The sequence below is a fragment of the Sinohyriopsis cumingii genome, chromosome 8, assembly GCF_028554795.1.
Source record: "Sinohyriopsis cumingii isolate HCF-2022 chromosome 8, ASM2855479v2, whole genome shotgun sequence".
Taxonomy (NCBI): Eukaryota; Metazoa; Mollusca; class Bivalvia; order Unionida; family Unionidae; genus Sinohyriopsis; species Sinohyriopsis cumingii.
The window spans coordinates 47212638-47237273 of NC_142968.1; the positions used below are offsets into that span (position 1 = coordinate 47212638).

General features: G+C 36.5%; 1 protein-coding gene across 3 annotated transcripts in view; it reads left to right on the forward strand.

The window, feature by feature from the left end:
- Positions 1-14742: 14742 nt before the first annotated feature.
- LOC149793429 (beta-1,3-galactosyl-O-glycosyl-glycoprotein beta-1,6-N-acetylglucosaminyltransferase-like) overlaps positions 14743-24636 on the forward strand; it is a 99264-nt gene continuing 89370 nt past the window's right edge. For all 3 annotated transcript variants that reach the window (XM_089967411.1, XM_089967412.1, XM_089967415.1), the window contains exon 1: positions 14743-14908. The gene's annotated coding sequence lies outside the window, so the exon portion shown is untranslated. The remainder of the gene's footprint in view (positions 14909-24636) is intronic.

The window sequence follows — 24636 nt, forward strand, 5'->3', positions numbered from 1 at the left end:
TCTTTAACTCTTCAAAAGCCTCAATTTGTTTTCAGGCCAATGACATTTCCTTTTCGTACTTAACAAATTGGTTATGGGTTCAGCAATGATGTACACTCTGGAGCAAACATGTCCGATAATATCGAGCCCTACTCCAAAAAGGCATAATTTGCTGTTCATTGATTGGCACGGAGAATGCACTGATAGCCTCAAATTAACTTATATAGGTTTAACTTGTCCGTGTCCCACGAGATGTCCTAGAAATGTAACACAAGCACAGCAAAACTCAATTTAACTCAAAGTTTTCATCACCGAGTCTATCAAAGAAATTCAAAATATTCTCCCTGTGATAATTTGATGTATCGTTGTAGATTAGGACATTATCTATGTAAGCATCACAATGATCGATACCAGCTTTAATCGTATTCATTAAACGTTGAAACGTACAAGACGAACCTTGCATCCCAAACGGCATCCATTTATATTGATAATGTCCATCTGGAGTTAAGAATGCCAAATTTTCCTTCTCATTTTCCTTCGGTGGAATTAGCTAGAATCGTTTCAAAAATGTCAAACTTGGTGACATTTGTTGCATTTCAAATTTTATCAATTCAAGTCATAGATTCGTAGCAATGTAAATGAATATGTTTTGGTCACACTGTTCACTTTTCTATAGTCAGTGCACACGATGTTTTAGTTCACTCTGTTCTTGTAGCTACAGATGAGAAAGATTCTGGTCTAGATTACTCAATATTTCTGAATTCCTAAGATTTGTTAGACCAACGTAATTACAATCCGATTTGACTCCATCGCTTATATCCTCAAAGTGAGGGATAGTTACAACACAATATACTGCATGAATAGCAGGGCTGTCTCAATCAATATATTCCTTTAACACATGTACATAACAAAGTTGTTTTTATTTTCGTCTCGCTAGAGTATTAATGATATAATTTAAATAATTTACTTTCTTTTCAACTGTATAAGGACCATATATTACCAATCCTGAAGAGAATTTTATGTTAAGGTAAAAGCGCCAGAACTCTATCACCAGTTTGCAATTTGGTTTCCCTTGTTTTCCTGCCACACCATAATTTCATTTTTGACTTGCTCTTAGGTACGGGATTGACACAGTCTAATATTAAATTGCTAAATGGTTCATCAGATGCAGGAATTGGTTTCAAATGAACCATAGGTATCATATGATTGGGTTTTATTACCAGTTGACATGTGTGAATTGTGGCAAGATCTACATTATTAATTTACGGCCAATACAACTTATTCCATATCTTGTGATAAGTGTTACTGACCCGCACGTGACCAGCCAACGGTGCTTCGTGGTCTAGACTAAGAATTTCTTGTCTAAACGACTTAGGAAAAACAATTTCATAGACCACTATTCACTCGTTATCGGCGGCTACATCATATGGTTCTCTTTTCTTACAAGGACCTCATTCACAACAAAATAACAAAGTACTGTTTTGGCTTCAGCTTTGCTGATAGCCTTCTCAAAAACACATAGCTCAGGGTCTTGTTAATTTTCACAGTGCCTGAATGTCGTTAGTCACCCTCATTACACTAAAGAGAATGAGTAGAAAAAAAGAGGATCATTGTGATCAATAACATTTGATTGATCCATGACCTCCTCAAAAGCCTGTCCGATACATGTGTCAAGCTATAGGTGTAGGTTCGTGATCAATATCATTCTCAAGAGCTTTCTCTCCATAACTCTCATAACTGCACAAGCTAGGCATGAATCAGGGATTTCATTCTCAATAGTCTGATACAAGCAAGTTGTGTCAGTTACAAGTGGATTAGATACAACGTTCTCTTCCGCTAGGTTCTTGCCTGGTAATAAATGAATACCCATGATGAGTAAAGAAACACTTTTCCGACTGTCACGGATCCTGTGACTACGACTGATGATAAATTTACATAATGGAGAGGAACATTAACAAAGCCGCATTATACTGCCTGATTAAGAACAGTTTCATTACAATAAAATTTCTCAGAAAAAGGCAAACTACATACTTGATAATAAAAGACCCTGAAAAGCTCATGTGTCCCTTGAAATCTTAATAGGGATAGGATTAGCAGAATCACTAATAAGTGTCACACTTCCTTTGGACATGAATGATTCGTAATCAGATTTTGTCTTCGTTTAACCCAACACATGTATTGCTTTCAATACAGAACCAAGACCTTTACCTCTTAGGAATAAGAACATTTGGGAAACCTCTCTGCTCTTTCCTTTTGCATTAGGTGTATGTAGGAAGAAATAAGTATTTCTGATTAGTCTTATCAAAACCTTGATTCCTACAAGTTGTACTAGTTTGACATTTGGAGGTCCTTGTAGGAGACTGAAATGGCGTTGTGGCAATAAGCTACTTAGTAGAAGACTTACTGACAAAAGAAACTGTACGAGTCAAACAATAATTGGCATTTTATAAAATGAACACCTTTTGCTCATCAATTTACATTTAATCGTCACAGTGGACACAATTATTGCACTCTTAGATTACTATGATTTGTCTGAGATTATCATAGACTTGACCAACCGACTTCGCAAAGCACCACCTATCACATATTTGCTCTTTTTCTCTTGCAAATTCATTTTGTACGGTTTCTAAGCCTTTGTTAATATTCCTCATGTACCAACTCATAACCTTTCAAGATAGCGTCCTTAACAATATCATAATCAGCACTTTGCTGTACTGACAGCAAGGTATAGAATTCACGAAATTTGCCAATAAGTACACTTCGTAATAAAAGAATCCAATGCTCTCTTGGACATTTACAATTTTCAGCAATATTTTCAAAATGAGGAAAATATTTATCTACTTCTTTTCTTTAAAAATGGGTATTAATCTCATATTTCTGTTGATATCAAAACTGGGATTTGTGTGTAAAGTAAAGGGGTGATTTACACTTGCCAGTTCTAATTCTGTTAATCTAAATTGAAATTCCCTTTCATCGTTTTCTCTTTCTCTTTGCATCTGTATTTCACCCGCTTTTAGCTCTTTGCATTTGCATTTGCATTAGACTATTTCCTCTTTATTTCCCCCGCTCCGTTCTATGTAGCAGCATTTGTCTTTCTTCTTTCTGCAACTATATTTGTTACTGTTTCCTTTATCTCCAATTGCATTTGCATTTGTTGCTCTTTTTTCTCTTTCTGCAACTGCATTTTTTTTTCTTCTTTCTGAAGATCAGTCTTTTTTAACTATATTTCCGTCTTGTGTTTTTAATTCCGTTACTTTATGTCATCGCCTGATACAGACCTACAAATGAAACTAATACACTTTACCCCAAAGCAGTTATTCTACAAAATATTGGACAAAAATAAGAACGCTTTGCCTCAGATATATATGTATTGCCTGGCAAGTTGTACCAGTGTCCTGAAGATTGATGATGTACTATCAATCTTGCAATTAATCACAATAATGTAATCCAAGATGCCCTGAATTGACTATTAAAAATTAATGTTGCTGTCCAAGAATATTATTGAACAGTAAGTTTTATTTACAGTGAATAATATTTTGAATAAATAATTCCACCCAACTCTAAATCTGAAGACAAAAAAAAATGAGTCTGGTAAGATGATAAATGAAAGAATGAACGATTTTTCAAGTGGACAAGATTATTTAAAAAAACTAAGACACAAATGCTGAGCCAGGATATAGGTACAAATTAATTTCTAGAAGATTTTAAGTGGCAGACATCGGATACAACCAGATCTTCACGGGTAAATTCCAAACTTCTAGATTCAGACCCATGTTTACCTTTATTGATATTGATCGTACTATTTAACCCATAGGGAAATTATTAGCCTTTTATTATTGGTTTACCGACCTAAATGGTACAGTTCAGATGCACAATAAACTTGATTGTGTACAAGGTCAAATCAAAAATACAATTATACATACCATAAAGAAAAGTAAACAAATAAAATTTAAATGTATTTACTAGTCAGATATACGATTTTGCAGTCCCTAGGCACTGTCAGAGTTATCACTGTCAGAGATGCAGCACCCCTCCCCCTGTGTAAAAAAGCCTTAAAACCGGAGATTTATTAGAACTTGACGCCTTTCAATAATGCACACAATTTAACTAGCTATTTGGTTTACATTTTCTAGCAAAGTCAGATTTGCATCCTTTAAAATCTGTCGCTACCTGACCCTTTTCCGCTCTAGGCAGCTACCTAGTCTGCGCAATGGGAAAACATTAACTCATTGTATGTATATGTATGTGTGCGAGCGTGCGTACATACGTTTGTGTGTGTAAAAAAGAGATTGCCGAACAAGTCGATGAATAAACATAATCAAACTTACATTTTAAGGACATGTCTAGACTATGCTTCTTTAGTTGTCTGAATCAAAGTATAAATCACTTCATTATATTTACCGACTTTTATTGGTTTTAAACACATGTGTACTTGAAAGCCCTCATGATGTCGTTCCCATAATAAGGTAACTGTGACTTGTTTATGCAGTCGTTTGCATCCGCTACATGCTTCTGAACCCATTTGATATTTACTGCAACACTAAGAATAGTTTTAGTTAGGTTTTAATTTCACTATTACTTCATTTTTTTTGCACTGTAAGATCAAATTCTAATGAGAAAATCCCACTCCTTATCGAACACCGCGTCCCTGCTTGTAGACTCTCCAAACAATGTAATATATTGCATGGCATACAGGGGGACATAATCTCTATCCATTTCTTAAACAGGAGGATCGCCTCAAAATGATCTCTCTCTCTCTCTCCATCTCACGCACACACACATAAGGACATAATAATTGCGTTCAACATAGTATTAAGTTAATTTAATGATTAAGATGCTGTAACTACATCAGAATAAGTACTTTTAAGCTCTTCTTTACTTAATGAGACATTAGGGTCTAATACAAATAAATGAATGTGTTCATCTAACCCATCTGGCAACAGATGTCAAACTTTTCGTTTCATTGCAGAGAATATATGCTGCAGTCCGATTTCTTTTGACAATGTTTTAAATAAAAACACAACGTTATATACTGTTTATCGAAACAAAAACAATGAAACCAAAATCGAATTAATAACTGATGTATTCTGCACTTCACAATTATATATAGAAGTGAAAGAGCTAATGACTCGAGTTTTCACAGTTAATAAAGTTTCGACATTGAATTTTAAATACAGTAAGCTAAAGTTGTAATGATCCTTTGTAAAAACTACATAGTAAATACAACCTACTTAATACAATAATGGGTTTAATCTGAAGAGAGTGTGATAGACGTCTAGCCATTAGAGTGTCTGTCCTTTAACACTGTATTTAACGGTGAGTGCACATTTTACAATTTTGATAGCTCATATAAACAAGTACAAAGAGGCAATATAACCAGATTAAATGTCACCAATGAATTAGAAAATAATAGATTTTCATGGTATGCCAGACTCGTATATCCTTTTACATAGCCAGAAAACCTTGTGTAACTTGTGAATCGTAAGTGAATTCGTGCAAAGTGGGTGAGCTCGCGCACACAGAACGTCAGGACCTTTAAACACGATGTCTACAGTAAAACGACATGATAAAGCTGTTGAGAAAATGCAAAGACAGCTCGTGTGCTCAATGAAAAAGGTCACTAGATTACTTAAATCAAACGCAAAGAGAGAAATATAAAGTTAAATTGTATTTAAATAACGTGGATAAAACTTCTCTCTACAGTTTGTTCTATTAATCCTAGTTCTGGTTTCCTTTTGTAAACGTTAAACTGATAATTGATAAAGCTAGTGCATTGTGTAATAGCTCTAATGACTCTGGTCACATATTTATTGCAATAGTGATGGGTGTTAGTGTTTTTATATCCCAAAACATCTTTGAGAAGTAACTGAAGCAAAACCATTCGTAAATTTTGTAGACCTACTGACACAATTAAACCAAACTAAATTTAACTAAATAAAAAGCAAAGATATCAACATATGAAAACTCTCCACATACGAAAAACACCACAAGGTGTTATGCGCTTTTAATCTAACACACGCAAGGTATAGTACAATCATACAATTACTTTGAGGTATAATCATACAATTACTTTGAGGTATAGTACAATCATACAGTTACTTTGAGGTATAGTACAATCATACAATTACTTTGAGGTATAGTACAATCATACAATTACTTTGAGGTATAGTACAATCATACAATTACTTTGAGGTATAGTACAATCATACAATTACTTTGAGGTATAGTACCATCATACAATTACTATGAGGTATAGTACAATCATACAATTACTTTGAGGTATAGTACAATCATACAATTACTTTGAGGTATAGTACCATCATACAATTACTATGAGGTATAGTACAATCATACAATTACTTTGAGGTTTTAATGCCGTCGCTTGAAGAAAAAAAATCTTTATATGGTACAATAAAGTTCGTCTTGTTCTTATTTTTTGTCTTGTTTCCTTGTGTTATTTGCTTTTCTTCTAAAGACAAAATAGATTAAATTAATTCAGCTGCACATAATTTTCTAAGGATGCTGATTAAATTCAAGTTGTATTATGTTAGTGAAGACATGCAAGCAAGCTGAATGATTTCAGCACTTACTTGACGTTTACAGACTTGTAAGCTATCAGCATCGTTGAAATAAATAAAAAGAGCAATATAAATTGAATAAAACACTGAGCCAGTTAATATCACGAGCGGCTAATTCAAAACACACTGGTAGAATAGCAATACAGCAATTTATATACTGGTCACAACTGTTTTTAGTTGGACTTAAGAAGCGCACATGATAATATATTACATGCAACAGAACATATATTAGCAAATGTTCAACAAACAATATGACTGCAAATGAATAGAAAAGGAAACGTAGGTGCACACAACATGTATAGTCGCTTTATTTATGTTGAACATGGTAAATACTACAATCAATTCAAATATATAGCATATCCAGGGTTCTAACGCAATCACAGTCCTAATGAAACGTCCAGTTCTGGCCTGATTGATTGCCACTAAATGTATCCAAATGAACCGCATATTATGATTATATATGGTGTTGTAAACATGGTGTTGTAAACTATGGAAAGGCTGCCAATAAGATAATGTAATATTTTAATAGATCCTTGTGTTCCATTACGTAAATAATTAGAATTACCTATTACGGAAGCTGAAACTTCGTTTCTTAACGACAACTAACTGAATTATATAGCTCATTATTTTCAAATGTAGCATACGCTCGTAGACAAAACTTAGACATGCCATATCCTGTCTACAAATAGTCAGTACAACTTATAATCATGGACAATATTTAAACACAGAATATATATATATATATATATATATATATATATATATATATATATATATATATATATATATATACAACCAAAGTAAGTAGTTTAAATGAAAATGAGGTGCTTTCAGTCGTAATTATGGATAAATGAATGATTAAATGTGAAAATTAGATAGATAGATAGATGGATGGATCGATGATCGATCGATCGATCGATGGATAGATAAATAAATAGATAGATAGATAAATAGATAGATGTGTGTGTGTGTGTGTCTGTCTGTATTGAATGATCTACTAGATTTATTTGTTTATGTCTTTGTATATTTTTGGAGCTTTAATTAAAACTACGAAGGTTATAGTTATGTGGCATAAGCGAATTATCCCTAGGTGGATTTATAATTGGCTATATTGCATAAAGAAAATATCGATCGTCCTTTATTACGGCGTACATATTTTATTCTCTTATTTATTTCGAAAAGTCCATTTATGAATGTGCACCTAATAGCCTAAATTTCTCCGAGCGTACGTTTTGACAAAAACATCTTTTCAAACCCATTTGAGATCTGCTTCTATTTAAGTTTTAACTGAACTTTATCTTTAGTTCTATTCAATATATTTGTAGAATGTAGTCTGATGCCTATCCACAAAACGTACACGATCGCGATGTCGGTGTTATCTACTATTCTGAAATCAATATATAAATCTAACTGAACTTATTTTTCTTCTATTTATTACTTTCCATCAGTACGGTGTTGCCAATGGCGTTTTCGTCTTTCGGGTACGAATATTTATTTATGTAAGATTTTGCTGAAAAGGTCATGTATTTATTTAAAACTAATTCCTTTTTAGCTTCATTAAAACTTCATTTTTTTTCTCTCCTAGTTGGTAGAGCTGCAATTTCTTTTTGTTTTCAGAGTTTCGTGGTTTTATTCAGTCGAAATACCTGTAATTGTTTAGTTTTTCGAGTTTCTTCAATTAGAAAATTCGTGTAAAATCTACATTTTATCACAGACCGTTGAACAACTTTTTTCACTTTTTACACATTCTAGGGTTCATTATTTTTATTGCAGTCTTTGATTCGCTGATTTCAATGGTTTTATACAAACATTTGCATCGAGTGCAGATAACATTTCAACGTTTCATTTCAACTGTATAGTTAATTCGATAACACGTATAACATATAACCGGTACCACTTAGGACAGTCTGGTCAGGATTGATTTCGCCAGGACTATTGAAGAATCTCCACCGTCGTCAACAGGACTCTTGGGTATCAGGACTCACGAATCGGCTTCGCCATCCAATCCAGTGATTCCATATTTTGTGGGGCTCCTAATTCTTGCAAGATTCGTCACACCCTTTCCATTCTACTAGCACATATTGCTTTACAATCATTTGAAATATTTTGGCTTTTAAAACTTTTCTTGACGCTGAAGGTCAATATTCTCTCTTTATTCAAGTCTTGGTGTGTATATAAATTACGGTCTTCTCCAATTGGTAGTGTGATTTAGAAAAGCGTCCGAGGAATTAAAAAAGGAAATAAATAAACTATACCAGCCTAGTACCAATCAACTACCGAACTTTTTTTGAAATTTTCTCACTCTGGGAGTTTTTATCCTGCTTGTCGCACAAAGATACCTAATCCTCATAAAATATGTCGTCAATATGATCTCCTTTCAAGCTACCATTATTGAGTTTTTAAAGTGCGTGTAAATGAACTGTATCAGCCTTGTACTGATCATCTACACAAGTTGTATTATTTTCTCAATCTTCAAGATTAATCCTAGTTATATAGCATTACTCCATATGATATATTATAACAGTATTCTCTCTATATATGTTTTCTATGCTACAATTTCATCTATATATTACTTTGAGTACTTTTCTCGACTTCGCTGCCATTAAATTTAAGTAAATAATCTTATTTACATAAGTTAGATTCATATTTATTGTTTACAAAATTTTGCAAAATTTCAGCTATCCATGAATTGCCCGTCAATCCAGATATAAAGAACTTAAGTTCTGGGATTTTGATGTTCGCTGGCCAGCCGCTAGGAAAGGCAAATTTTGAATTCTGAAATCATAATGTGTTGCACTCAACTTTGATCGATTTAACTGCACAATATACTATGCCGACCATTGGAAACTCTAGGTTTAACCGTAGAAGCTCCAGAGGTTAGTTAAGCTGCATCGATCTGCGAACTACCCTTAAGTTGTAGGTGCACCGAAGTTCGCAGCTTGCTTTTATTTAATCAATCAACATCAACTCATCCCATTCACAATTTGCAACCCTTAAAAGCATGAAAAAGTAGGTTATCCTGTGTGATATGCAAATACAAATATGCCGTGGTGGAGATTCCAACACTCACTGACATCGGCAATGTTCGAAAATCCTCAATCCAAGCAATTAGCGTGCACAAGGGAAAACAAATCAACTTTAACCTACTGGTTAATGATTCATGCAAAACAAGTTTAGTTTTTTATCAGAAGGACATACCTTCACAATAAGGATAATGAATATTTTTTAATTGAATGGACAATACTATGCCATGCAAACAATTACAAGTTCTAATACTAACTTCTTAATGCAAAGCGCGAAGCGAGGCAGCTACCAGTACCATTTTTACAAGACTCGGCCGGTGCCGAACATGCGACCTCCCGCATTGGAAGCGGATGCTCTAACAACGTAAGCCTCTGGAGCGGTCGACAACTTTAGGCGACTACCCGAAAAGTTAAAACTTTGTAAGAAATATTTCTCAAAAAAGCAACTAAACAGGCAAAGAATTCGTCCAAAATTACGTAGCCAACCTAGGGGTCTAGACACGAGCGGGAAAATTAGTCGGTTTGGCCTAGGACCCACAGTATATCAACTGGTCCTCAGACAATTATGAATAAAAAACTGGACTATTGATACTCTCAGTGTATTAGGAAACGCAGGATGACTCAGTGGCCTGCAAGATGACTCAGTGACCTGAAAGATGACTCAGTGGCCTGCAAAAGTTGTGAGAAAAGCTCTCAACGATTGATCGAAATGTATGAAAATAACAAATGGACCAGTGGTTTTCACAACATTATTAAAATGTTAGGACATTGGTATTCAAAATTTATTTACAATGCTGGGCCAGATACATATAAAAATTATGAGACAACGTGGGAGTGTCCTTTACAATTTCTGAAACAATTGCTGCACCAGTGGTCTTACAACAAATTATGAAGAAAGGATGGGTCAGCAGTCTTGAAAATGTTATCATAAAAAGGAGGACCAGTGGTTTTCAAACTTTGTACAAAAAGAACAAAATTAAACAAAACATGCCAAATCAGCTATCCACAAAAATTATGAAGACAAAACACGTCTGAGCCACTGGTCTATACTTTTCAATAACATTTTGAAAGATAAAAATTGGATGATCTAGGGTCTGGGGAAAAATATGATATACGTCCGCATGATAGTTCAAATTTAAATCCTGCTTAACCTATTTTAAGTGGATGAAAACTGTCTAACCGGTTTAATATGGATAATACTCGTCTATTAAGACTGAAATACCTATCATCAAACTCCTTATTAATTTGATTTTGAAACGTCAAACTTCACGTGAGTCAAATAGTATGTACATACCCAAAATCACTAATAAACTTTAACCAGTGTATCTCACGTATCACGTATCCACAATTATCATACAAACTGCGCATCTTAACCTGAGACATGCTGATTTCCTGATAACCACAGAATTTATAAAATAAACCTTCTGCAAAAGTGAATTTATCCTTAGACCACAATTGCGTGAAACAATCTTGAACAATACATTTTGTGGGAGGGAAATAAACTTTTCTGTGTAGATGATATATCCATACTAGCTGAGGTTCATAGTTATGGTATTCAAACTGACTATTTCGACCAATAATCAATTATCGTGTGTTTTGTAAAAAAAAATTAAATGTGTCCTAAATGATATATAGTATAGCTACATATGTCCATTTATTACGCAGAGAAAAATAATGCAATGATGCACATATTATTTATTTTGTAAAATGTCTAAATATTTATTAACTTTGGGTGTATTTTGTAACACATATGTTATGTTCTCTTTCTTTTGCCATCATCATCACCTGAACTGTTCTCTATCATACCTGTTCTGTTCCGTGTCCTTTACCGTCAACATCATTTGAACTATCCTTTCTTTTCTGCTCCGCATCCTATATATTCGATGTTTAATCTTCCATTTGTTATTCAATATTTCATTGTGATATGTCTGTAAAACGGAGGGGAACGTGTACGTTTTTGTGAACATGTCTTCTATCTTTTTACAAGTATATGTGTATCACTTTTACACAACTGAAATATTTACAAACTAAGCAACCTACCTTTCTAAGCGCTCAAAGACAATACATTCGCCGATAAACTGGAACATGATATGTTGTGTCCTAAACCTTTCTGATTCACATGAATAAAAACATTCTGTTAAATAAAATAATCAAATTAAAATCAACATTACATTTTCAAGAGTATTTTGTTTTTTAATTACAAAGAATTAAACGAAGGTTTAACAAAATTTATGCATGGAATTTTAATTCTGACAAATACATGATTTATATGTTGGATCGAATGTTAATTGTCCTAAATATTCTCTATTTTTTGTTACAGATGAGTTCTACCATACAAACCAGAGTGAAGTGTTGATAATCAGAATTTGTTGGCAAACAGTTCTGGGCGGGAGTATAGCAAAGGAATATCAACCACACCAAACACAGATGTCACGAACTCGCATCCACAATTCTCATTGGAAATAGCTTAGCGAAGGATGCAGCGCGCGATGATAAAGCTGTGAGTGCTTAAATAAGCCACAAAAAACGTCACCAAACCCAGCTTGGTAAATTGTCATATGAACAGGGTTTCTCTAATATACACGAATTGGTTTCACACGTCCACACACGACTGTCATTGTTGTTATTAAATGTCACGTCGGTCTATAATGTAAAGTTTCCCTGCGCAGGTCAATAACGTGCCCGTCTTGACTTACAAGGGAAAAAAAGGATTAGTTGTCTACAGCTGATGAAAACCAAATAGTATATAATCCTGAACAACTGTAGTTTCAAACCTGCTTTCATAGTTACAAATGATGACGTCAAAAGTTAAACTAACCTGGGTAGTTAATTAAGTAATTCTCTCAATGTCCGACGCGATATAATATCCCACAAGTAAAACTCGTTTATCATCTAGAATGTTGCCAGGCCAACATCAAACTGATTCTATTGACGACCGCACAATGTCGAGCACATACGTTTTAGATTATATTGCAATGACAGAACTGAGTGTAGAATTATGGGCACTTATATAAATCTTAGAGTCTTTGCAAGTCAACACCGAAAATCTTCGAATTTCTTCATTGATCGATTCTATATAGTGCACGCCAGAAGGACATTTAATAGCATGCTAGTTCGCACCACTGTCTGCTGAAAACACAAATCAGTTTTTTGCGGACAGACCAACGAATGGTTGGAATCGAATATTAGGCCAACTGTTATACACTCGCAGTGATATAAATGAGTTTTCAAAACTGCATGAGTTGCCAGCGGTCACATGTGGAGACAATGTAACACTGAATTCTGAATATGTGGATTAGATGTTGATCATTGAGGTGACTCTACTTTTAACACCCTGTTGCATTACTGTATTGACTTGATGTAGCACATGCGCCATTTCAATCGCTTCAGAACATATCATCGGTGTTGTAAGACCGCGCCGGTGGCCTAGTGGTTAAAACGTCCGCTTCGGATGCGGAGGACGTGGGTTCGAACCCAGGCCAAACCATAACAAAGACATGTAAAAATGGCACTAACAGCTGCCTCACCTCACTAGGCGCTCAGCATTAAGAGGTTAGTGTTAGGAGTGGTCGGCCTGGTGTCAGGATAATGTGACTGAGTTGAACATGATGCTACATGTCTGCAGTATGATCCCCCAGTGATAGACGCCAGTATAAACTACCACACTGCAGACATCGTAGCGATATGACTGAAATTATGTTAAAGCTGTGTTAAAAATCCAAGTCATGCAAACAAACACATACATACGCACATTTTTATTTTTGTTCCGAAGATAATCCCATCGTGTAGTAATTTTCATCGTGGCCAGCGTAATTTTACCTGATAACTCACAAGACCCTTCTTGTTTACAATTCGGACATTATTTACTTTGTCATTCATTTGGTACAATTTCTTCTTTGACAAATACCCAACCCATGACATAAAGGCCTACATTATACATTGGTTTCTGTTTTCGCTGTATGTCTGTCTGTTTGTGTTGCAGTATCTTATGAAAATATTGTCTCTTTATGACAGTGCTAGATAAGGGGCCCCGAGTGGCCGAGTGGTCTAAAGCGCTATCCGTTACGGATCACTGCCATCTCAATTCTGTCTGCGTGGGTTCGAGTCTCGGTTTCAGCTAATGTGGGTATGTGAGAAACCTTGCCAGTAGCTTATCGTGGGTCGGTGGTTCTTTCTTGGGTTTTGCCGGGTTCTTCCTCGACCATTAATACTGGCCGCCATGTATAGCCTATCGTGTGCTGAAAAATGGCGTTAAACCCAACAACAACAACAGCAGCATTGTAACATAAGCTGTACTTCGCGTCTATTGAATTCCTGTCCATGCAGACTATTGAATTCCTGTCCATGCAGACTATTGATTTTCCTAACCTCGAAATACACTGCATCAATAAGATGTACTTTGCGGTTTCCACTCTTCAGCCGACAAGAGACGGTGTGTAAATTATATACCGTCTGACGCAGAACAATCAAAAAATTATATACTGTCTCTCGTCTATTAAACAGTTGGGAACAGTGGACACGGTTCGTATTAGAAAACATAGATGAGCATGTGGTGAACTGGACTAAAAAATAGCACGTCAGTGTGTGATTTCTAGACAGACCGGAGGAGGGGATGAGGGCCGTAATTTACACAGCACATCATTGTTTGTGTATGGGCGACCCTTAGCAAAAAGATCCGTACTATTTTTATTTCACTATAGTCCATGTTGCCCCTCCCTCAATGTACACTAAACTAGGCAGGATGTGATGTCCGGGATTTATAATGACCTCCCTGAATTGCACGACTCCAGCAGGTTTATCTCCTTCCCTCTCCACCACGTGAGTGGGTCTGCGTCATTTTTTCGTTCATGTTATAAACTTTTAAAGTCCTCGCAAAAGTGAGTAATAAAACAAGAAAAAGAGATGTTTATCGACCACACAAATTATGTCGGTACCTTCGCACATAATGTTAGCATTTTGAGATCAGTTTAATTTAGGTTTTAATTTTTCTAATATTTCTTTATAATTTTTCTAAATATTTTCTTTTCAAGGAAGTAAACAATTTTCTTTTCTTGTAAATACTTGTGAAGAAAGTGAACAAGTCTATGTTTATCGAGCCATATTGCAGAGCTGAGAAGAAAAATCAGCTAGGCCTTTGAGCCGGTCCCTGTTCTAGTTTCATAACATCTTAATCTAAGTGAAAACGTTCTGCTCAGGTCGGTTGATACCGCTCCACGTAGTTATCTACAATAGTACATCGCAAATTTCTTGCATATGTGGGACGATCCAATTATTCTATTCAGTTAGAACCGAGTCACCATAAAAAGACTTCCATCGTAAACCAAAACGGTAAGTCGTGTTTTAATGTTTGACACGTTCTATTATGTACTTTGTAGTCTACTCGACACTATTTTGTGCGTTCTACTCTATTTACTTCTCTAGCAGTAAGCCTATATTTGTGTTATCGGAACCGACCAACATTTTGAAGTCATACAGATGATGTATATGACTCAAGATGAAAACGGCATAAATTTATATTTGGACTTGACCCTCTTCTTGACGGTATGTCTGCAAGTGTAGAGCTTGTATGACTAACCACTAAAATTATCATCTCTTTGGCTGTAAATTCGCTGACATATGTACAATACACAGATGGATGGATGGATGGATGGATAGATAGATAGATAGATAGATAGATAGATAGATAGATAGATAGATAAATAGATAGATCATACATACAGTGTGTGTGTGTGTGTGTGTGTGTGTGTGTGTGTGTGTGTGTGTGTGATTTACATTGTTTACATAGCTTTACAATTTTTAGTCATATCGCTACAATGTATGCAATATGGCAGTTTGTAGTGTTATCTAATACTGGGGTAGATAAATACATACATACGTATGTACGTTTATACACATATACTTGTATGCATACGTACGTACTTACATGCGAGCGTGCGTACAAACATACACACACACACACACACACACACACACACACACACATACATACATACATACATACATACATTTCAAACCATTCCTACCATCTGAATTTAGATTTCTTTTCTCAACACCTTCATAAGTATATAGTAAACTTGGGTTACTTCAATGCTTAGGGTTATGTAGAGTGTATTAAATGGTTCTTCCACATGTATGGACGGATGCACCAATACACGCACGCAAGCACTTATGCACGCATGCACAGACGTACGTACGTACGTATGTATGCATGCATGCATGCATGTGTGGGTGGGTGGGTGGGTGGGTGCGTGCGTGCGTGCGTGTATGTATGTATGTATGTATGTATGTATGTATGTATGTTGTTTAACGGTACACAAACACAATCATGACTAAACAAATAAAAGTTACGTTTGAAAAATGTGCAGGTGAGATTCATTTAAACCTTCAGACAGATAAGCTCTTCGAAATATAGGTGAACATGTATTCCTGCTAAGAATTTCTAAAATCTTTATAAAATCAAAGAACAAATATTAAATCCTTAAACTATAATGTCGAAACGTGTTATAATAACCACATTCCCTCAGTATATTTTCTAAAAGATTCTTTACTGCGTTAACATTAAAAACGAAGGAATCTCACAAGATGGAAGTCGATAAAATGTCAAGAATGTGCTCAATGTCTCTCACCACTCTAAAGTTATGCATTGTGGCCGAGGATCACACTTGAGGATATATGCATGGGATGTTATGTAGGGCTAGATCCTGTCTTTTGATATGAAAAAAAAAAATTACATGATGTACAGGCTTCTTTATAAGATGTGTTTTGTCCTTCTATTATTTATAAACGTGTTTATATGTGGTATTTTCGTCCTTATAATTGTTGTGATATAACACCAACATACTCGGTCAAAATGTTATGGCAATGAGCAAAACGGAATTCAGTCCAAAATCTTTACTTAATTTAGATGTTACAAAACCCTATGATCTTCTGTGATTTTAAAGAATGCGAAGATTTGATATTCACGTGAATTGTCGTTCAAATCATCTTGACAAGTGGGCATTGTCTGCAAATAACGTCGTTGCCCCAAGTAGAATTCTGGATATTACGATGTTATGTTATGACATTAAACTAAGTAACAGAAGAAGGAAAAAACAAGAAGTTTTGTAAAATGCAATAAATAATTTAGTTCCCTAGAATACAAATTGAACATTTAAAAGGAACTTACAGTAATGCAAATTAAATTCCAAATAATCCTAAATGTTCTATCCAAATGTATACAGTTCAAATTAAATTCCAGCGATATTCCAAACAAGTTCCAATATTGAATGTGCTTATGTGCCAGTAGTCTCGAACGTGCTAATGTGTCAATGACCTGGAGTACCAAGAGTCTTTTGATATATCACAATAATATGATCCAAAATGTTCTTTTCTTAATTCACATAAATACCAAAGTTAAAGTTCCAGTCCAAACATATTAGTGATCAGCAATTTTAATTTCAAGCGATTAATAATTTGAATAAATAAATCCAACCAATTGAAAAACTGAACAATGCAATAAGATTGATTATACTTCAGATGTTAAGGCAAGAATGAACATAGTTTAGATAAACAATAGTATGTACCCCTCTACTTCACCTAGTTTGTAATACTCCGTCACTTAATGAAATTTTTTATCCTAAACGATTATAAGGAGGGAATCAAAAACTATCTTTTAACTCACATTCGGGTAAACATACTTACATTAAAAATGACCTTAATATTTAATCCACACTTTAGAGAAAAGTTTAGCTATGTATTCTGTTATTTACAAAACAAATGTCCCTAGTCAGGTACACAATGAACTTGATTTTGAGCAAGGTCAATAAAAATACAAATGTCTATAACATAAAGTCATTAAGAAAAGCCAACAAATAATTCAAATTAAATATACATTGCATGGTTGTCAAGGCAACTTGGGTGTGGCGTTTGGTAGGGTTGGGGAGGGGTGCTCCCAATATATTATTTAAATTACCATAGAAGTCCCACTCTGAGCTCGATTTTGTAGGAAGTGAAATTAGTGATAGAGAGAGGTAAGGCTCCAAGCCCCCAGTCAGCAATGCCGACAGTTAAATTATTGAGAAAACCCTAAACTCGCTTGTGGTACTTCCCGGTATGCGAAAAGCATGGCAGGAATATACCGATCCCAATCTTTTAGGCGGCGTTCGCACATCTCCTTGCGAGTGATTTTCAGTATCCCGTTAAACCGTTAGACCAGTCCGATACATTTGGGGTGATACGGTGTAGTCGTTAGGTGCTTAATCGACCTCAGTCGGTTCACCTCTGCCATCAGGCGACTCATGAATTGTGTCCCTTGATCGGTCTGGATCTCGTCGAGCACTCCGACTCTTGACCAAATCCAAAACAGCGCTTGAGCGACGGTTCCCGAATCAATATTACGTAACGCGACGGCCTCCGGTTAGCGTGTAGCATAATCTACGACCGCTAAAATATACCGATTTCCGTGCGACGACGCGGGTTTTATTGGTCCAGTTAGGTTCATCGCGACTCGTCTAAATGGTTCATCAATAAAGGGTGTACTCACCAAGGGGATGGATCGATGATCCGATTTCGATGCCATTCTCTGAGATTTGTCACAGGAGAGACAGAATTGTTTAACATATCCATCGACCCCTGGACAGTAGAATTCTTTGACAAGGTGGCCACGCGTCTTGGTAATTCCTCTGTGTCCTCCCATGAGACTTTCATGCGTGAGTTACAACACTTCACCTCGCTTCTCTTTTGGTACGACGACTTGCTTGAAATGTTAGTTGCATTTCCTGGCGTGGCGATACATGATCCCTTTCTTGTATGTGAACTTCACCGCGCCATTCGGAGTTTCTTTCTCCATTCATCCTGCAATGTATTTGTGAAACTGCGCCAGAGTTGCGTCTTCCTGCTGAAGCTTCCTTCGGCCGAAGAAATTTACTGACCGCTGTTGACGTAACTTTTCGAAGTCGCTTTCGTCTGTCGACTCTTGGACCTGGTTTCACAACACTCACTGACATCGGTGTGCAGGTTTCGGGTTTCGGTTGTGGCAACAAATAACGACATCCCAGTATGATGTAATGTGATAGTCCAGCCAAGCACACAGCTTCAATGTTTCCCTTCACCTACGGTGAATCGAGGTCAACGACAACCACTGGCAACGAGTCACGCGCACTGTTTGCGTACTGGACTTCAATTACCTTCCCTGTGTAATCCTCAGGCTTCACGTCTTTCTTGTCAACAAGGGCTGGAACGGTACACCCAGTGTCAAATAAGATGGTTGCACATTTTCCGGTGACAGTGGCAGACGCGAGGTTTGCTGGTTTACAGCTTTCCTCCGGCACGCACTATTTCGTACCGACGGAATTCACTTGTGTATGCCTGCCCTTGGGGCAGTCCCTGGCAAAATGCACCGGGTGCATGCAGATGTAACACGTAGGCGGACCTCGCCGACCTGCAAGACCCGTTCTTGTGAGTGAGGTCTGTCCTCGTATATGGGTGGCATCCTTACCTGCGGGTCCCCCTTCGACCTTCCCGTTGCCCTGATGGTTACGGAAAGCTGGCTCTTCCTCAGCCAACGACGCGACTCAGTGGGTCGGGGTCGGTCCGCACACCCGGAACTCCACTCTTCCAGTGTACCTGCTCGTATCTCTCCGCCATGCTGGCGATCTCTTCGAGCGTCTGGTGTTCTCTCTCTCTCTGCTAGAAGGACTGTCAACTCGCGACTGTAAGTACTCAGGACATGCTCTTTGAGTATGATCTCGCGTAGACCGTCGTACGATCGTTCGACGTCGGCCATCTTCATCCACTTCCTAACAAATGAAACTTTAGGTTGTAAAGATAATATTTAAGTCTAATTCATATCCTGGACGAAGCGCCCACTGTCTCGTTTGGTAGGGTTGGGGAGGGGTGCTCCCAATATATTATTTAAATTACCATAGACGTCCCACCCCCGGTCTTGACTTTATAGGGAGTGAAATTAGTGATAGAGAGAGGTAAGGGTCCGAGCCCCCCAGTCAGCAATGCCAACAGTTAAATTATTGGGAACACAAAGGGTGGAATTCAAATTAATAATAATTTAATACAATTCAATATTCAAATGATAATAATTTCCCAATCACTCTTCTTGCTCCCGACCAAGTGATAGCCTATCGCATCCTTTCATTTATAGGGTGAGATCGCTTTTCCACCTCTCCTTGTTTTCTACTCATCTGTGTCTATCCTATCCCGCCAATTTCCTCTCTCCTTCAGACTTCCTTCTTAACATCTTCTCATAGACTGCTCCTTGTCCAACTCCTCATCGACTCCTTTTCCTCCTCCTCCCTGACTCTGCTCTCCGACTGTCCTTCGATTCACCATCGACTTCTCCACTAGTCTATATTCCGTCTCACTCTCAGAGACTGGGGAAAAAACCACACCGGAAGTCTGTCCCCTAAAAGCTTCCATTACGAAGCTTTGTATTTCTTTAGAATTTCCTACGTTTTCCCGCCAATTTACAAATGGTTTTCCCGGAGTTATTGCTGTAACTTTCCAGCACGATGTTTCACAATTACTGAAGTTTCTAGTCAAAATTACTCAGTTCAGTTCGGATTGAAATGGTGACCACATCCTCTCTCAATTCCGATTGGATATAGATTCTACCCTGTTTTATTCACCTTAGTAGACAATGCTCCGGCCGTCTATCATCATGGTGAGATTTACGACGCCAAGAAGAGACCTTTGTTCTTGAACAAAGCTTTCAACGTCCACGTGTGATTTTGGACACCCAACAAAGCTGGCTCCCGTAACAATTACGAACAGGACCACTATAGCCGCGGGGTCTAACATATATGCATGGCTTCTAACCAATTCATTTGTTCTTGATAGACGTAATCGCGGGCAGGCAACGTGACTATATACATAGCATGGTTGTCAAGGCTACTTGGGGAAAAAAGAACTGCAATGATCCGAGCAGTGCAACCTGGTCTTCCTCTGAAGACGGTATTTTTCATCACCCATTTACTCAAAAGATTTGTTAAGGTGGAAAGGAAGGAAACGTGGCCCATGGGGATCACAAAGTGCTTTCCGAAACAGTCAGGATAACTCCGTCCAGCTACGTTTGAAAATGGGTTTAATTACCTATCCATCAGAAGGGCATATTATCGTATATTACGAAGTAATCAAGCTTGCCTACCACGAGATGTAATCTAAGTTTAACATTATTCAGTTAATCAAAGGTGGAAACGACGATGTTCCATAAATAACGTTTTTAATACGTGTCCTTTATATACAGGACTGACAATAGTGGTAATTTCTTTTCCATTTTAAATACTGTCTACAGTTTGTCTGTACACATTAAACGTTCCAAGTACTTTTACAATGACAAACCAGCAGATTGTTAATTAAAATATATCAAACAAGTTAATAATGTTGTCACATGTTAACGATTTTTTTTTACATTTACCAAAATATCATTATAACCACCATATTTTGTTATACTTGTTTACTTATAAATATTCAAATATTTGAAACTGACAAGGTCAATCCCAATTTATTTTAAAGGGAATATATATTTTAATAATGATTTATTTGTATCCTGTATCCAATCCAATAATTTAAACAATGTAGTGTGTGTGTGTGTGTGTGTGTGTGTGTGTGTGTGAGAGAGAGAGAGAGAGAGAGAGAGAGAGTAGTTTATTTAATATATTTAGATTTATTTCTTATTTTCAATTTTCATGTATTAATATATCGAGACCGTTTGCACAGAATCCAATTCAGTAACTACACCGTGGGTTCTATACAAGATCAGATACACTGAAAAGTAAATAATAAGATCACATAAGCCGAAAAAGCAAACAGTGTTGACCGACTTTATTTGACAGCATGCCATGTGAATAACCTTTTTATAGCATAAGCACGTGGTCAAAGTACGTATTACCATTCATTTATCAGTATTGGTTTTACTAGAAGTGTAGTGGTTACCTTTACTTGAGCGCTACGTAATTACTATCGTGAAAAATACTTTAGTTTATCTTGGTACAACGTTACTAAAATGCTAAATGTCTTAACTTTTCAAGGTCATGCATGATATGTCCTTTGCAAATTGGTCTGAGTGCATGATGTGTTGACTTAATTAATTCCATCCAGTTAGAGCAAGCCACATTATTTCCCATTCAAGTCAACGTAAAGCCAAAGAACGAATATGTCCCACCCAGTCACATTATTCTGACACCAGGCCCATCTCGGATGAGAGAATTCGCGGGTTCGAACCCCCGCTGAGTCATACCAAGGACATATAAAAATGGTACATACAGCTGCCTCGATGGGCGCTCAGCATTAAGAGGTTAGTGTTAGGACTTGTTGGCCTGGTGTCAGGATAATGTGACTAGGTGGGACATGATGCTACATGCCTGCTGCATGGTGTTTGTGTGTTTGTTTTTTTTTAAATGTGAAACACGTGATAATTGGAATCATATATTCTTCTGCAGTGCTCTTAAAACTAAGGAAGGTCTACATTATATGCTATGCTAAAACGAGCTTAGTATAAGTGTTTATAATCACACTGATTCATCCATGCTAGGCTGATTTACAGACTGCCATACTCAGAAGGTCCTTTCTGGCCCCCAAAGGGAGTTGGAAGTAGGACTAAACATGTTTATTCAGTTGGAAACATTCCATGTTATTTAGTTTATGTCTTATATTGTGATATGTTGTACTCATGCGGTTAACTGTGCTGTGTACGTATGAATCAGTATATAAATTAGGCGAGTGGACTGTACGCTGCTTGCTTTTCATTTAAGGCCTAACCAGTAGTGGCTAATCAAGGTTATTGAACTATGTACTGCTGTCAGTCCAACGTTGCTAAAAAGCGTGTGACTTGACCATAGAAGTATCTAACTTCCATGTGTGGACAATGATAATAGCTATACAAGGAGATTTTAAGTACACTGATTTGAAGAAGTCAGTATGAAACTAGCATTAATGTTAATTAGTGATTGTATCTGGTACATATCACGCTTTAGATTTCAAAAGTGATTGTATGTAATACAGATCCAAACATGGTATTTTAACAGTGTATGTGGCACATACCTATGGAGGGGGATTACCGCCATAATTATATGCGTGCATTTTCTAATCTTCCTTGATGCATTATTGTAAATGGCAGCTTGCAAGTGCTACTTTCATACTATCCATGTATATTGTATTCTTCACTGATGCAGAATGTACGCGTCAGTTTGCAAGTGTTACGTTCGTTCTGCATCAATATAAATGGCTGCTTGCAAGTGCTACTTTCATAATTCTAGTCATCAATTTCCTATTCTTCAATAGTGCAAGCAGTAAATGACTGCTTGCAGATGCTTAGATCTACTTTCCTTCTGCGTCTTGCAGTTTGCCAACTACTACTTGCTTCTGTAGTTTGTCGTATGGCAAACGTTATATCAGTTATTAGAAGTTTTGTTATCTGTTTATAAACTTGCCATATTACAATTACATCATTCCAGCTGCTGTTTTCATACAGATTCAAAAGGTTCATAATAGCTTTAGTTTGTTTTTCCATGTGTCTAAGTGATCTGCTTTTAATGGATGAGTATATATGATCGTAATATATAGTCACACCTATAAAATATTAGTTGAAAATGCAAGATATACCTGGCCGCTCCGGTGGCCTAAGTGGTTAGAGCGTTCGCCTCGGACGCAGGTGCGAACCCCATAGATTCATACCAAAGACTTATAAAAGACTTACAAAAATGGTACTAGCAGCTTCCTCGCTAGGCGCTCAGCATTAAGAGGTCAGTGTTAGGACCAGGCTTGTGGTGCTGCACTGTGAAGCACCAAGCCAAACTATATATCGTTACAATGAGGTTCTAAAAATACGCTTCTTAAAGTTTAAAGTTGCATGTGTATAAATTCAAGCACCTCTAAAACCTCAAATTCTTTGCATCCTGAAGCATATGAATCTCAGTTAAAGCTCAGAAGGTGGAATTGTATGCATTACTAAAACATACAAATTGTCCTAACCCTTCTTCCCTTACCGAACCTTCCAGTAATTTACTCTAAGATGAGTGACTTCGATTTACAGGGAGCTTTCAGAGCATGTCGATGCTGATTCATTAAATTTTGTCGCTATGATCTTAGTCCTCGGGAAATTCTCCCAAGCATTAAACTAATTTTACTGTTCCCGCTAAATTCAGATGATTTAGGCTAATATATTCCCTTTTGTCAGCAAATCCATTCAAGTCATAATGTGTAAAACAAATTATGCTATAGCTCTTGTTAATGAATTCTGTGTTATCAATTCGTCATCCTACTGCCGTCATTCAAAATAACAAAGTTGAAACCAGTCTTTATCCTCCACCGAGTAACGCCAATCCGCAGTGACTTAGTTTTAATCATTGAATAGAAATGAATCCAGTTATTATGAGATTCGGACATAAGTAATTATAAAGGAATCATCTACATAACAAACTGATTAATCCTTTCAAAATAGAGACCATACCCATATTTTAAAAGCAACTTGAAAAGAAACTTTATATTATTGAAATAGGAATCAAGCTACATCTGCATTATTCAGCAAAGGGATGACATTCAGTGCAACTTGCATTTAGTCAACCGATTTTATTTTATGAAACATAGTTATTAATTTGATTTTCGCATATATATATATATATATATATATATATATATATATATATTTGTGTAACCCTTCTTGCACATACAGAAACATTGCATGTGGGATATGCAATATATATGTTGGTAGCGAGGTAGGTAGGTAGGTTAGTAGTTAGCTAGGTATGTATGTATGTATGTGTGTGTGAGTGTGTGTGTATGTGTGTGTGTGTATGTGTGCAAGCATGCCTGTATGTATGTATGTATGTATGCATGTATGTATCTATGTATGTATGAATGAATGGATGGATGGATGCGTGCGTGCGTGCATGCATGCATGTATGTATGTATCTATGTATGTATGTATGCATGTATGCATGCCTGTATATATGTATGTACATACGTACTTGTATGTATGTGTGTATGTATGTGTGTGTATATATATGTATGTATGTATGTTTGTGCGTGTGTATGTATGTATGTCTGTCTGTATGTATGTATGTATG